The following is a 17,248-nucleotide window of genomic DNA, read 5'->3' on the forward strand; positions in this document are numbered from 1 at the left end:
CCAACCTAGACACCACTTTCATCCCTCTACCACGCTTACTTTTCCACTTATTCCAATTTTATTCGGTCAACCACTGGCTTTTACCCCCTAACCCCTAACCCTAACCCTAACCCTAATACACAACAATGTATTATTACATATCACAAATTATGTACAACAAATGGGGAATTGGGACATATTGGGGATCAAAACTTTATTAAAACCATTAAAAACACGACATTTGATTTATGACCCTTTTAATCACTTCACAATTTACAGTTAAAACACAACAACAGTCATTAAAATCACATACTTTATTAAAACTCTTAAAAACCCAATATTGCTTAAATATACAAACCCCAAAATCATAAAAACATCATTCGGTGAAAAAACCATACTCATTCAAGTTGAAAATTATAAATATATTTCTCTGCAAACCTAAAAAATTCATAAAAACCTCATTGGATTAAAACATACAACTACAAATTTCTAAATCTTAAGTGAACCCTCCAGGGACCGGACTCAATTCCACATCCCTAACCCTCTCTCTCTTTTACACAAACAGTACATGTGAGTGCACTTGTGCAACACCTGCAATATACAATGCAATGGACTTGCCAGCTGGACGCCCTCCTGTGGACCACAGATGCAATTGATTGTCCGACGCTGTTCAGATCTGAAGCTCGAACATCTTCTGACACTTTGTGCTGCATTCAGCCAGCAGAGGGAGCACCTCTTGTCAGATCCCAGTTTCACAGAAGCTACGCTGCTTCTGTGTGTGTGTGTGTGTGTGAAAGAGAGAGAGTGCCAATTGCTGTGCATTTAAACACAAAAGGCATTACTCTTATTGTTTTGGATTATCTGGGGAAAGTAGTTTTGTGTACGAGGCTTTCTCTATATTTTTCTGTTATTTTTCACTTTTGTATTGTACAAATTACTTCTTTGTTTGTGTAACTTTAAGCTTTAACCCCGAAAATAAATGGGATCTGCACACAGAAAACAAAAAAGAAGTTACAAATAAACTGACAAGAACTGATCGGCCATCTTTCCACTCTCTCTCCACGCAGGAAGGTCCCAGAGCGGCCAGGCTCCCACCCTCGGACTCGGGGTTGCATCCCACATCCGCAGATGGGTCACTCGGCACCCGTCGGTCAACCCAACAAAAAGGTACGGTCACATGTTAGCTCACCCAACCCTGCCGTGTCGCATGTCTGACGAGGCGGCAGGGCCTGCTGAGTACAGTGGTGGTCGAATCAGCCCCATCTGACCCTCCTATCTCCAATTTCATACTTTTTATTCGGTCAGATTTGGACCCAATTGGACAAAGTCCAGAACCGTTGGTGCTATCCACATGGGGACTTCACCAGGGTGTCCGGAGGGCCCCAAAACCCCAACCTAGACACCACTTTCATCCCTCTACCACGCTTACTTTTCCACTTATTCCAATTTTATTCGGTCAACCACTGGCTTTTACCCCCTAACCCCTAACCCTAACCCTAATACACAACAATGTATTATTACATATCACAAATTATGTACAACAAATGGGGAATTGGGACATATTGGGGATCAAAACTTTATTAAAACCATTAAAAACACGACATTTGATTTATGACCCTTTTAATCACTTCACAATTTACAGTTAAAACACAACAACAGTCATTAAAATCACATACTTTATTAAAACTCTTAAAAACCCAATATTGCTTAAATATACAAGCCCCAAAATCATAAAAACATCATTCGGTGAAAAAACCATACTCATTCAAGTTGAAAATTATAAATATATTTCTCTGCAAACCTAAAAAATTCATAAAAACCTCATTGGATTAAAACATACAACTACAAATTTCTAAATCTTAAGTGAACCCTCCAGGGACCGGACTCAATTCCACATCCCTAACCCTCTCTCTCTTTTACACAAACAGTACATGTGAGTGCACTTGTGCAACACCTGCAATATACAATGCAATGGACTTGCCAGCTGGACGCCCTCCTGTGGACCACAGATGCAATTGATTGTCCGACGCTGTTCAGATCTGAAGCTCGAACATCTTCTGACACTTTGTGCTGCATTCAGCCAGCAGAGGGAGCACCTCTTGTCAGATCCCAGTTTCACAGAAGCTACGCTGCTTCTGTGTGTGTGTGTGTGTGTGTGAAAGAGAGAGAGTGCCAATTGCTGTGCATTTAAACACAAAAGGCATTACTCTTATTGTTTTGGATTATCTGGGGAAAGTAGTTTTGTGTACGAGGCTTTCTCTATATTTTTCTGTTATTTTTCACTTTTGTATTGTACAAATTACTTCTTTGTTTGTGTAACTTTAAGCTTTAACCCCGAAAATAAATGGGATCTGCACACAGAAAACAAAAAAGAAGTTACAAATAAACTGACAAGAACTGATCGGCCATCTTTCCACTCTCTCTCCACGCAGGAAGGTCCCAGAGCGGCCAGGCTCCCACCCTCGGACTCGGGGTTGCATCCCACATCCGCAGATGGGTCACTCGGCACCCGTCGGTCAACCCAACAAAAAGGTACGGTCACATGTTAGCTCACCCAACCCTGCCGTGTCGCATGTCTGACGAGGCGGCAGGGCCTGCTGAGTACAGTGGTGGTCGAATCAGCCCCATCTGACCCTCCTATCTCCAATTTCATACTTTTTATTCGGTCAGATTTGGACCCAATTGGACAAAGTCCAGAACCGTTGGTGCTATCCACATGGGGACTTCACCAGGGTGTCCGGAGGGCCCCAAAACCCCAACCTAGACACCACTTTCATCCCTCTACCACGCTTACTTTTCCACTTATTCCAATTTTATTCGGTCAACCACTGGCTTTTACCCCCTAACCCCTAACCCTAACCCTAACCCTAATACACAACAATGTATTATTACATATCACAAATTATGTACAACAAATGGGGAATTGGGACATATTGGGGATCAAAACTTTATTAAAACCATTAAAAACACGACATTTGATTTATGACCCTTTTAATCACTTCACAATTTACAGTTAAAACACAACAACAGTCATTAAAATCACATACTTTATTAAAACTCTTAAAAACCCAATATTGCTTAAATATACAAACCCCAAAATCATAAAAACATCATTCGGTGAAAAAACCATACTCATTCAAGTTGAAAATTATAAATATATTTCTCTGCAAACCTAAAAAATTCATAAAAACCTCATTGGATTAAAACATACAACTACAAATTTCTAAATCTTAAGTGAACCCTCCAGGGACCGGACTCAATTCCACATCCCTAACCCTCTCTCTCTTTTACACAAACAGTACATGTGAGTGCACTTGTGCAACACCTGCAATATACAATGCAATGGACTTGCCAGCTGGACGCCCTCCTGTGGACCACAGATGCAATTGATTGTCCGACGCTGTTCAGATCTGAAGCTCGAACATCTTCTGACACTTTGTGCTGCATTCAGCCAGCAGAGGGAGCACCTCTTGTCAGATCCCAGTTTCACAGAAGCTACGCTGCTTCTGTGTGTGTGTGTGTGTGTGTGAAAGAGAGAGAGTGCCAATTGCTGTGCATTTAAACACAAAAGGCATTACTCTTATTGTTTTGGATTATCTGGGGAAAGTAGTTTTGTGTACGAGGCTTTCTCTATATTTTTCTGTTATTTTTCACTTTTGTATTGTACAAATTACTTCTTTGTTTGTGTAACTTTAAGCTTTAACCCCGAAAATAAATGGGATCTGCACACAGAAAACAAAAAAGAAGTTACAAATAAACTGACAAGAACTGATCGGCCATCTTTCCACTCTCTCTCCACGCAGGAAGGTCCCAGAGCGGCCAGGCTCCCACCCTCGGACTCGGGGTTGCATCCCACATCCGCAGATGGGTCACTCGGCACCCGTCGGTCAACCCAACAAAAAGGTACGGTCACATGTTAGCTCACCCAACCCTGCCGTGTCGCATGTCTGACGAGGCGGCAGGGCCTGCTGAGTACAGTGGTGGTCGAATCAGCCCCATCTGACCCTCCTATCTCCAATTTCATACTTTTTATTCGGTCAGATTTGGACCCAATTGGACAAAGTCCAGAACCGTTGGTGCTATCCACATGGGGACTTCACCAGGGTGTCCGGAGGGCCCCAAAACCCCAACCTAGACACCACTTTCATCCCTCTACCACGCTTACTTTTCCACTTATTCCAATTTTATTCGGTCAACCACTGGCTTTTACCCCCTAACCCCTAACCCTAACCCTAATACACAACAATGTATTATTACATATCACAAATTATGTACAACAAATGGGGAATTGGGACATATTGGGGATCAAAACTTTATTAAAACCATTAAAAACACGACATTTGATTTATGACCCTTTTAATCACTTCACAATTTACAGTTAAAACACAACAACAGTCATTAAAATCACATACTTTATTAAAACTCTTAAAAACCCAATATTGCTTAAATATACAAACCCCAAAATCATAAAAACATCATTCGGTGAAAAAACCATACTCATTCAAGTTGAAAATTATAAATATATTTCTCTGCAAACCTAAAAAATTCATAAAAACCTCATTGGATTAAAACATACAACTACAAATTTCTAAATCTTAAGTGAACCCTCCAGGGACCGGACTCAATTCCACATCCCTAACCCTCTCTCTCTTTTACACAAACAGTACATGTGAGTGCACTTGTGCAACACCTGCAATATACAATGCAATGGACTTGCCAGCTGGACGCCCTCCTGTGGACCACAGATGCAATTGATTGTCCGACGCTGTTCAGATCTGAAGCTCGAACATCTTCTGACACTTTGTGCTGCATTCAGCCAGCAGAGGGAGCACCTCTTGTCAGATCCCAGTTTCACAGAAGCTACGCTGCTTCTGTGTGTGTGTGTGTGTGTGAAAGAGAGAGAGTGCCAATTGCTGTGCATTTAAACACAAAAGGCATTACTCTTATTGTTTTGGATTATCTGGGGAAAGTAGTTTTGTGTACGAGGCTTTCTCTATATTTTTCTGTTATTTTTCACTTTTGTATTGTACAAATTACTTCTTTGTTTGTGTAACTTTAAGCTTTAACCCCGAAAATAAATGGGATCTGCACACAGAAAACAAAAAAGAAGTTACAAATAAACTGACAAGAACTGATCGGCCATCTTTCCACTCTCTCTCCACGCAGGAAGGTCCCAGAGCGGCCAGGCTCCCACCCTCGGACTCGGGGTTGCATCCCACATCCGCAGATGGGTCACTCGGCACCCGTCGGTCAACCCAACAAAAAGGTACGGTCACATGTTAGCTCACCCAACCCTGCCGTGTCGCATGTCTGACGAGGCGGCAGGGCCTGCTGAGTACAGTGGTGGTCGAATCAGCCCCATCTGACCCTCCTATCTCCAATTTCATACTTTTTATTCGGTCAGATTTGGACCCAATTGGACAAAGTCCAGAACCGTTGGTGCTATCCACATGGGGACTTCACCAGGGTGTCCGGAGGGCCCCAAAACCCCAACCTAGACACCACTTTCATCCCTCTACCACGCTTACTTTTCCACTTATTCCAATTTTATTCGGTCAACCACTGGCTTTTACCCCCTAACCCCTAACCCTAACCCTAATACACAACAATGTATTATTACATATCACAAATTATGTACAACAAATGGGGAATTGGGACATATTGGGGATCAAAACTTTATTAAAACCATTAAAAACACGACATTTGATTTATGACCCTTTTAATCACTTCACAATTTACAGTTAAAACACAACAACAGTCATTAAAATCACATACTTTATTAAAACTCTTAAAAACCCAATATTGCTTAAATATACAAACCCCAAAATCATAAAAACATCATTCGGTGAAAAAACCATACTCATTCAAGTTGAAAATTATAAATATATTTCTCTGCAAACCTAAAAAATTCATAAAAACCTCATTGGATTAAAACATACAACTACAAATTTCTAAATCTTAAGTGAACCCTCCAGGGACCGGACTCAATTCCACATCCCTAACCCTCTCTCTCTTTTACACAAACAGTACATGTGAGTGCACTTGTGCAACACCTGCAATATACAATGCAATGGACTTGCCAGCTGGACGCCCTCCTGTGGACCACAGATGCAATTGATTGTCCGACGCTGTTCAGATCTGAAGCTCGAACATCTTCTGACACTTTGTGCTGCATTCAGCCAGCAGAGGGAGCACCTCTTGTCAGATCCCAGTTTCACAGAAGCTACGCTGCTTCTGTGTGTGTGTGTGTGTGTGAAAGAGAGAGAGTGCCAATTGCTGTGCATTTAAACACAAAAGGCATTACTCTTATTGTTTTGGATTATCTGGGGAAAGTAGTTTTGTGTACGAGGCTTTCTCTATATTTTTCTGTTATTTTTCACTTTTGCATTGTACAAATTACTTCTTTGTTTGTGTAACTTTAAGCTTTAACCCCGAAAATAAATGGGATCTGCACACAGAAAACAAAAAAGAAGTTACAAATAAACTGACAAGAACTGATCGGCCATCTTTCCACTCTCTCTCCACGCAGGAAGGTCCCAGAGCGGCCAGGCTCCCACCCTCGGACTCGGGGTTGCATCCCACATCCGCAGATGGGTCACTCGGCACCCGTCGGTCAACCCAACAAAAAGGTACGGTCACATGTTAGCTCACCCAACCCTGCCGTGTCGCATGTCTGACGAGGCGGCAGGGCCTGCTGAGTACAGTGGTGGTCGAATCAGCCCCATCTGACCCTCCTATCTCCAATTTCATACTTTTTATTCGGTCAGATTTGGACCCAATTGGACAAAGTCCAGAACCGTTGGTGCTATCCACATGGGGACTTCACCAGGGTGTCCGGAGGGCCCCAAAACCCCAACCTAGACACCACTTTCATCCCTCTACCACGCTTACTTTTCCACTTATTCCAATTTTATTCGGTCAACCACTGGCTTTTACCCCCTAACCCCTAACCCTAACCCTAATACACAACAATGTATTATTACATATCACAAATTATGTACAACAAATGGGGAATTGGGACATATTGGGGATCAAAACTTTATTAAAACCATTAAAAACACGACATTTGATTTATGACCCTTTTAATCACTTCACAATTTACAGTTAAAACACAACAACAGTCATTAAAATCACATACTTTATTAAAACTCTTAAAAACCCAATATTGCTTAAATATACAAACCCCAAAATCATAAAAACATCATTCGGTGAAAAAACCATACTCATTCAAGTTGAAAATTATAAATATATTTCTCTGCAAACCTAAAAAATTCATAAAAACCTCATTGGATTAAAACATACAACTACAAATTTCTAAATCTTAAGTGAACCCTCCAGGGACCGGACTCAATTCCACATCCCTAACCCTCTCTCTCTTTTACACAAACAGTACATGTGAGTGCACTTGTGCAACACCTGCAATATACAATGCAATGGACTTGCCAGCTGGACGCCCTCCTGTGGACCACAGATGCAATTGATTGTCCGACGCTGTTCAGATCTGAAGCTCGAACATCTTCTGACACTTTGTGCTGCATTCAGCCAGCAGAGGGAGCACCTCTTGTCAGATCCCAGTTTCACAGAAGCTACGCTGCTTCTGTGTGTGTGTGTGTGTGTGAAAGAGAGAGAGTGCCAATTGCTGTGCATTTAAACACAAAAGGCATTACTCTTATTGTTTTGGATTATCTGGGGAAAGTAGTTTTGTGTACGAGGCTTTCTCTATATTTTTCTGTTATTTTTCACTTTTGTATTGTACAAATTACTTCTTTGTTTGTGTAACTTTAAGCTTTAACCCCGAAAATAAATGGGATCTGCACACAGAAAACAAAAAAGAAGTTACAAATAAACTGACAAGAACTGATCGGCCATCTTTCCACTCTCTCTCCACGCAGGAAGGTCCCAGAGCGGCCAGGCTCCCACCCTCGGACTCGGGGTTGCATCCCACATCCGCAGATGGGTCACTCGGCACCCGTCGGTCAACCCAACAAAAAGGTACGGTCACATGTTAGCTCACCCAACCCTGCCGTGTCGCATGTCTGACGAGGCGGCAGGGCCTGCTGAGTACAGTGGTGGTCGAATCAGCCCCATCTGACCCTCCTATCTCCAATTTCATACTTTTTATTCGGTCAGATTTGGACCCAATTGGACAAAGTCCAGAACCGTTGGTGCTATCCACATGGGGACTTCACCAGGGTGTCCGGAGGGCCCCAAAACCCCAACCTAGACACCACTTTCATCCCTCTACCACGCTTACTTTTCCACTTATTCCAATTTTATTCGGTCAACCACTGGCTTTTACCCCCTAACCCTAACCCTAACCCTAATACACAACAATGTATTATTACATATCACAAATTATGTACAACAAATGGGGAATTGGGACATATTGGGGATCAAAACTTTATTAAAACCATTAAAAACACGACATTTGATTTATGACCCTTTTAATCACTTCACAATTTACAGTTAAAACACAACAACAGTCATTAAAATCACATACTTTATTAAAACTCTTAAAAACCCAATATTGCTTAAATATACAAACCCCAAAATCATAAAAACATCATTCGGTGAAAAAACCATACTCATTCAAGTTGAAAATTATAAATATATTTCTCTGCAAACCTAAAAAATTCATAAAAACCTCATTGGATTAAAACATACAACTACAAATTTCTAAATCTTAAGTGAACCCTCCAGGGACCGGACTCAATTCCACATCCCTAACCCTCTCTCTCTTTTACACAAACAGTACATGTGAGTGCACTTGTGCAACACCTGCAATATACAATGCAATGGACTTGCCAGCTGGACGCCCTCCTGTGGACCACAGATGCAATTGATTGTCCGACGCTGTTCAGATCTGAAGCTCGAACATCTTCTGACACTTTGTGCTGCATTCAGCCAGCAGAGGGAGCACCTCTTGTCAGATCCCAGTTTCACAGAAGCTACGCTGCTTCTGTGTGTGTGTGTGTGTGTGAAAGAGAGAGAGTGCCAATTGCTGTGCATTTAAACACAAAAGGCATTACTCTTATTGTTTTGGATTATCTGGGGAAAGTAGTTTTGTGTACGAGGCTTTCTCTATATTTTTCTGTTATTTTTCACTTTTGTATTGTACAAATTACTTCTTTGTTTGTGTAACTTTAAGCTTTAACCCCGAAAATAAATGGGATCTGCACACAGAAAACAAAAAAGAAGTTACAAATAAACTGACAAGAACTGATCGGCCATCTTTCCACTCTCTCTCCACGCAGGAAGGTCCCAGAGCGGCCAGGCTCCCACCCTCGGACTCGGGGTTGCATCCCACATCCGCAGATGGGTCACTCGGCACCCGTCGGTCAACCCAACAAAAAGGTACGGTCACATGTTAGCTCACCCAACCCTGCCGTGTCGCATGTCTGACGAGGCGGCAGGGCCTGCTGAGTACAGTGGTGGTCGAATCAGCCCCATCTGACCCTCCTATCTCCAATTTCATACTTTTTATTCGGTCAGATTTGGACCCAATTGGACAAAGTCCAGAACCGTTGGTGCTATCCACATGGGGACTTCACCAGGGTGTCCGGAGGGCCCCAAAACCCCAACCTAGACACCACTTTCATCCCTCTACCACGCTTACTTTTCCACTTATTCCAATTTTATTCGGTCAACCACTGGCTTTTACCCCCTAACCCCTAACCCTAACCCTAATACACAACAATGTATTATTACATATCACAAATTATGTACAACAAATGGGGAATTGGGACATATTGGGGATCAAAACTTTATTAAAACCATTAAAAACACGACATTTGATTTATGACCCTTTTAATCACTTCACAATTTACAGTTAAAACACAACAACAGTCATTAAAATCACATACTTTATTAAAACTCTTAAAAACCCAATATTGCTTAAATATACAAACCCCAAAATCATAAAAACATCATTCGGTGAAAAAACCATACTCATTCAAGTTGAAAATTATAAATATATTTCTCTGCAAACCTAAAAAATTCATAAAAACCTCATTGGATTAAAACATACAACTACAAATTTCTAAATCTTAAGTGAACCCTCCAGGGACCGGACTCAATTCCACATCCCTAACCCTCTCTCTCTTTTACACAAACAGTACATGTGAGTGCACTTGTGCAACACCTGCAATATACAATGCAATGGACTTGCCAGCTGGACGCCCTCCTGTGGACCACAGATGCAATTGATTGTCCGACGCTGTTCAGATCTGAAGCTCGAACATCTTCTGACACTTTGTGCTGCATTCAGCCAGCAGAGGGAGCACCTCTTGTCAGATCCCAGTTTCACAGAAGCTACGCTGCTTCTGTGTGTGTGTGTGTGTGTGAAAGAGAGAGAGTGCCAATTGCTGTGCATTTAAACACAAAAGGCATTACTCTTATTGTTTTGGATTATCTGGGGAAAGTAGTTTTGTGTACGAGGCTTTCTCTATATTTTTCTGTTATTTTTCACTTTTGCATTGTACAAATTACTTCTTTGTTTGTGTAACTTTAAGCTTTAACCCCGAAAATAAATGGGATCTGCACACAGAAAACAAAAAAGAAGTTACAAATAAACTGACAAGAACTGATCGGCCATCTTTCCACTCTCTCTCCACGCAGGAAGGTCCCAGAGCGGCCAGGCTCCCACCCTCGGACTCGGGGTTGCATCCCACATCCGCAGATGGGTCACTCGGCACCCGTCGGTCAACCCAACAAAAAGGTACGGTCACATGTTAGCTCACCCAACCCTGCCGTGTCGCATGTCTGACGAGGCGGCAGGGCCTGCTGAGTACAGTGGTGGTCGAATCAGCCCCATCTGACCCTCCTATCTCCAATTTCATACTTTTTATTCGGTCAGATTTGGACCCAATTGGACAAAGTCCAGAACCGTTGGTGCTATCCACATGGGGACTTCACCAGGGTGTCCGGAGGGCCCCAAAACCCCAACCTAGACACCACTTTCATCCCTCTACCACGCTTACTTTTCCACTTATTCCAATTTTATTCGGTCAACCACTGGCTTTTACCCCCTAACCCCTAACCCTAACCCTAATACACAACAATGTATTATTACATATCACAAATTATGTACAACAAATGGGGAATTGGGACATATTGGGGATCAAAACTTTATTAAAACCATTAAAAACACGACATTTGATTTATGACCCTTTTAATCACTTCACAATTTACAGTTAAAACACAACAACAGTCATTAAAATCACATACTTTATTAAAACTCTTAAAAACCCAATATTGCTTAAATATACAAACCCCAAAATCATAAAAACATCATTCGGTGAAAAAACCATACTCATTCAAGTTGAAAATTATAAATATATTTCTCTGCAAACCTAAAAAATTCATAAAAACCTCATTGGATTAAAACATACAACTACAAATTTCTAAATCTTAAGTGAACCCTCCAGGGACCGGACTCAATTCCACATCCCTAACCCTCTCTCTCTTTTACACAAACAGTACATGTGAGTGCACTTGTGCAACACCTGCAATATACAATGCAATGGACTTGCCAGCTGGACGCCCTCCTGTGGACCACAGATGCAATTGATTGTCCGACGCTGTTCAGATCTGAAGCTCGAACATCTTCTGACACTTTGTGCTGCATTCAGCCAGCAGAGGGAGCACCTCTTGTCAGATCCCAGTTTCACAGAAGCTACGCTGCTTCTGTGTGTGTGTGTGTGTGTGAAAGAGAGAGAGTGCCAATTGCTGTGCATTTAAACACAAAAGGCATTACTCTTATTGTTTTGGATTATCTGGGGAAAGTAGTTTTGTGTACGAGGCTTTCTCTATATTTTTCTGTTATTTTTCACTTTTGTATTGTACAAATTACTTCTTTGTTTGTGTAACTTTAAGCTTTAACCCCGAAAATAAATGGGATCTGCACACAGAAAACAAAAAAGAAGTTACAAATAAACTGACAAGAACTGATCGGCCATCTTTCCACTCTCTCTCCACGCAGGAAGGTCCCAGAGCGGCCAGGCTCCCACCCTCGGACTCGGGGTTGCATCCCACATCCGCAGATGGGTCACTCGGCACCCGTCGGTCAACCCAACAAAAAGGTACGGTCACATGTTAGCTCACCCAACCCTGCCGTGTCGCATGTCTGACGAGGCGGCAGGGCCTGCTGAGTACAGTGGTGGTCGAATCAGCCCCATCTGACCCTCCTATCTCCAATTTCATACTTTTTATTCGGTCAGATTTGGACCCAATTGGACAAAGTCCAGAACCGTTGGTGCTATCCACATGGGGACTTCACCAGGGTGTCCGGAGGGCCCCAAAACCCCAACCTAGACACCACTTTCATCCCTCTACCACGCTTACTTTTCCACTTATTCCAATTTTATTCGGTCAACCACTGGCTTTTACCCCCTAACCCCTAACCCTAACCCTAATACACAACAATGTATTATTACATATCACAAATTATGTACAACAAATGGGGAATTGGGACATATTGGGGATCAAAACTTTATTAAAACCATTAAAAACACGACATTTGATTTATGACCCTTTTAATCACTTCACAATTTACAGTTAAAACACAACAACAGTCATTAAAATCACATACTTTATTAAAACTCTTAAAAACCCAATATTGCTTAAATATACAAACCCCAAAATCATAAAAACATCATTCGGTGAAAAAACCATACTCATTCAAGTTGAAAATTATAAATATATTTCTCTGCAAACCTAAAAAATTCATAAAAACCTCATTGGATTAAAACATACAACTACAAATTTCTAAATCTTAAGTGAACCCTCCAGGGACCGGACTCAATTCCACATCCCTAACCCTCTCTCTCTTTTACACAAACAGTACATGTGAGTGCACTTGTGCAACACCTGCAATATACAATGCAATGGACTTGCCAGCTGGACGCCCTCCTGTGGACCACAGATGCAATTGATTGTCCGACGCTGTTCAGATCTGAAGCTCGAACATCTTCTGACACTTTGTGCTGCATTCAGCCAGCAGAGGGAGCACCTCTTGTCAGATCCCAGTTTCACAGAAGCTACGCTGCTTCTGTGTGTGTGTGTGTGTGTGAAAGAGAGAGAGTGCCAATTGCTGTGCATTTAAACACAAAAGGCATTACTCTTATTGTTTTGGATTATCTGGGGAAAGTAGTTTTGTGTACGAGGCTTTCTCTATATTTTTCTGTTATTTTTCACTTTTGCATTGTACAAATTACTTCTTTGTTTGTGTAACTTTAAGCTTTAACCCCGAAAATAAATGGGATCTGCACACAGAAAACAAAAAAGAAGTTACAAATAAACTGACAAGAACTGATCGGCCATCTTTCCACTCTCTCTCCACGCAGGAAGGTCCCAGAGCGGCCAGGCTCCCACCCTCGGACTCGGGGTTGCATCCCACATCCGCAGATGGGTCACTCGGCACCCGTCGGTCAACCCAACAAAAAGGTACGGTCACATGTTAGCTCACCCAACCCTGCCGTGTCGCATGTCTGACGAGGCGGCAGGGCCTGCTGAGTACAGTGGTGGTCGAATCAGCCCCATCTGACCCTCCTATCTCCAATTTCATACTTTTTATTCGGTCAGATTTGGACCCAATTGGACAAAGTCCAGAACCGTTGGTGCTATCCACATGGGGACTTCACCAGGGTGTCCGGAGGGCCCCAAAACCCCAACCTAGACACCACTTTCATCCCTCTACCACGCTTACTTTTCCACTTATTCCAATTTTATTCGGTCAACCACTGGCTTTTACCCCCTAACCCCTAACCCTAACCCTAACCCTAATACACAACAATGTATTATTACATATCACAAATTATGTACAACAAATGGGGAATTGGGACATATTGGGGATCAAAACTTTATTAAAACCATTAAAAACACGACATTTGATTTATGACCCTTTTAATCACTTCACAATTTACAGTTAAAACACAACAACAGTCATTAAAATCACATACTTTATTAAAACTCTTAAAAACCCAATATTGCTTAAATATACAAACCCCAAAATCATAAAAACATCATTCGGTGAAAAAACCATACTCATTCAAGTTGAAAATTATAAATATATTTCTCTGCAAACCTAAAAAATTCATAAAAACCTCATTGGATTAAAACATACAACTACAAATTTCTAAATCTTAAGTGAACCCTCCAGGGACCGGACTCAATTCCACATCCCTAACCCTCTCTCTCTTTTACACAAACAGTACATGTGAGTGCACTTGTGCAACACCTGCAATATACAATGCAATGGACTTGCCAGCTGGACGCCCTCCTGTGGACCACAGATGCAATTGATTGTCCGACGCTGTTCAGATCTGAAGCTCGAACATCTTCTGACACTTTGTGCTGCATTCAGCCAGCAGAGGGAGCACCTCTTGTCAGATCCCAGTTTCACAGAAGCTACGCTGCTTCTGTGTGTGTGTGTGTGTGTGAAAGAGAGAGAGTGCCAATTGCTGTGCATTTAAACACAAAAGGCATTACTCTTATTGTTTTGGATTATCTGGGGAAAGTAGTTTTGTGTACGAGGCTTTCTCTATATTTTTCTGTTATTTTTCACTTTTGTATTGTACAAATTACTTCTTTGTTTGTGTAACTTTAAGCTTTAACCCCGAAAATAAATGGGATCTGCACACAGAAAACAAAAAAGAAGTTACAAATAAACTGACAAGAACTGATCGGCCATCTTTCCACTCTCTCTCCACGCAGGAAGGTCCCAGAGCGGCCAGGCTCCCACCCTCGGACTCGGGGTTGCATCCCACATCCGCAGATGGGTCACTCGGCACCCGTCGGTCAACCCAACAAAAAGGTACGGTCACATGTTAGCTCACCCAACCCTGCCGTGTCGCATGTCTGACGAGGCGGCAGGGCCTGCTGAGTACAGTGGTGGTCGAATCAGCCCCATCTGACCCTCCTATCTCCAATTTCATACTTTTTATTCGGTCAGATTTGGACCCAATTGGACAAAGTCCAGAACCGTTGGTGCTATCCACATGGGGACTTCACCAGGGTGTCCGGAGGGCCCCAAAACCCCAACCTAGACACCACTTTCATCCCTCTACCACGCTTACTTTTCCACTTATTCCAATTTTATTCGGTCAACCACTGGCTTTTACCCCCTAACCCTAACCCTAACCCTAATACACAACAATGTATTATTACATATCACAAATTATGTACAACAAATGGGGAATTGGGACATATTGGGGATCAAAACTTTATTAAAACCATTAAAAACACGACATTTGATTTATGACCCTTTTAATCACTTCACAATTTACAGTTAAAACACAACAACAGTCATTAAAATCACATACTTTATTAAAACTCTTAAAAACCCAATATTGCTTAAATATACAAACCCCAAAATCATAAAAACATCATTCGGTGAAAAAACCATACTCATTCAAGTTGAAAATTATAAATATATTTCTCTGCAAACCTAAAAAATTCATAAAAACCTCATTGGATTAAAACATACAACTACAAATTTCTAAATCTTAAGTGAACCCTCCAGGGACCGGACTCAATTCCACATCCCTAACCCTCTCTCTCTTTTACACAAACAGTACATGTGAGTGCACTTGTGCAACACCTGCAATATACAATGCAATGGACTTGCCAGCTGGACGCCCTCCTGTGGACCACAGATGCAATTGATTGTCCGACGCTGTTCAGATCTGAAGCTCGAACATCTTCTGACACTTTGTGCTGCATTCAGCCAGCAGAGGGAGCACCTCTTGTCAGATCCCAGTTTCACAGAAGCTACGCTGCTTCTGTGTGTGTGTGTGTGTGTGAAAGAGAGAGAGTGCCAATTGCTGTGCATTTAAACACAAAAGGCATTACTCTTATTGTTTTGGATTATCTGGGGAAAGTAGTTTTGTGTACGAGGCTTTCTCTATATTTTTCTGTTATTTTTCACTTTTGTATTGTACAAATTACTTCTTTGTTTGTGTAACTTTAAGCTTTAACCCCGAAAATAAATGGGATCTGCACACAGAAAACAAAAAAGAAGTTACAAATAAACTGACAAGAACTGATCGGCCATCTTTCCACTCTCTCTCCACGCAGGAAGGTCCCAGAGCGGCCAGGCTCCCACCCTCGGACTCGGGGTTGCATCCCACATCCGCAGATGGGTCACTCGGCACCCGTCGGTCAACCCAACAAAAAGGTACGGTCACATGTTAGCTCACCCAACCCTGCCGTGTCGCATGTCTGACGAGGCGGCAGGGCCTGCTGAGTACAGTGGTGGTCGAATCAGCCCCATCTGACCCTCCTATCTCCAATTTCATACTTTTTATTCGGTCAGATTTGGACCCAATTGGACAAAGTCCAGAACCGTTGGTGCTATCCACATGGGGACTTCACCAGGGTGTCCGGAGGGCCCCAAAACCCCAACCTAGACACCACTTTCATCCCTCTACCACGCTTACTTTTCCACTTATTCCAATTTTATTCGGTCAACCACTGGCTTTTACCCCCTAACCCCTAACCCTAACCCTAATACACAACAATGTATTATTACATATCACAAATTATGTACAACAAATGGGGAATTGGGACATATTGGGGATCAAAACTTTATTAAAACCATTAAAAACACGACATTTGATTTATGACCCTTTTAATCACTTCACAATTTACAGTTAAAACACAACAACAGTCATTAAAATCACATACTTTATTAAAACTCTTAAAAACCCAATATTGCTTAAATATACAAACCCCAAAATCATAAAAACATCATTCGGTGAAAAAACCATACTCATTCAAGTTGAAAATTATAAATATATTTCTCTGCAAACCTAAAAAATTCATAAAAACCTCATTGGATTAAAACATACAACTACAAATTTCTAAATCTTAAGTGAACCCTCCAGGGACCGGACTCAATTCCACATCCCTAACCCTCTCTCTCTTTTACACAAACAGTACATGTGAGTGCACTTGTGCAACACCTGCAATATACAATGCAATGGACTTGCCAGCTGGACGCCCTCCTGTGGACCACAGATGCAATTGATTGTCCGACGCTGTTCAGATCTGAAGCTCGAACATCTTCTGACACTTTGTGCTGCATTCAGCCAGCAGAGGGAGCACCTCTTGTCAGATCCCAGTTTCACAGAAGCTACGCTGCTTCTGTGTGTGTGTGTGTGTGTGAAAGAGAGAGAGTGCCAATTGCTGTGCATTTAAACACAAAAGGCATTACTCTTATTGTTTTGGATTATCTGGGGAAAGTAGTTTTGTGTACGAGGCTTTCTCTATA

Source organism: Pelmatolapia mariae, linkage group LG15 (assembly GCF_036321145.2).
Source record: "Pelmatolapia mariae isolate MD_Pm_ZW linkage group LG15, Pm_UMD_F_2, whole genome shotgun sequence".
Classification (NCBI taxonomy): domain Eukaryota; kingdom Metazoa; phylum Chordata; class Actinopteri; order Cichliformes; family Cichlidae; genus Pelmatolapia; species Pelmatolapia mariae.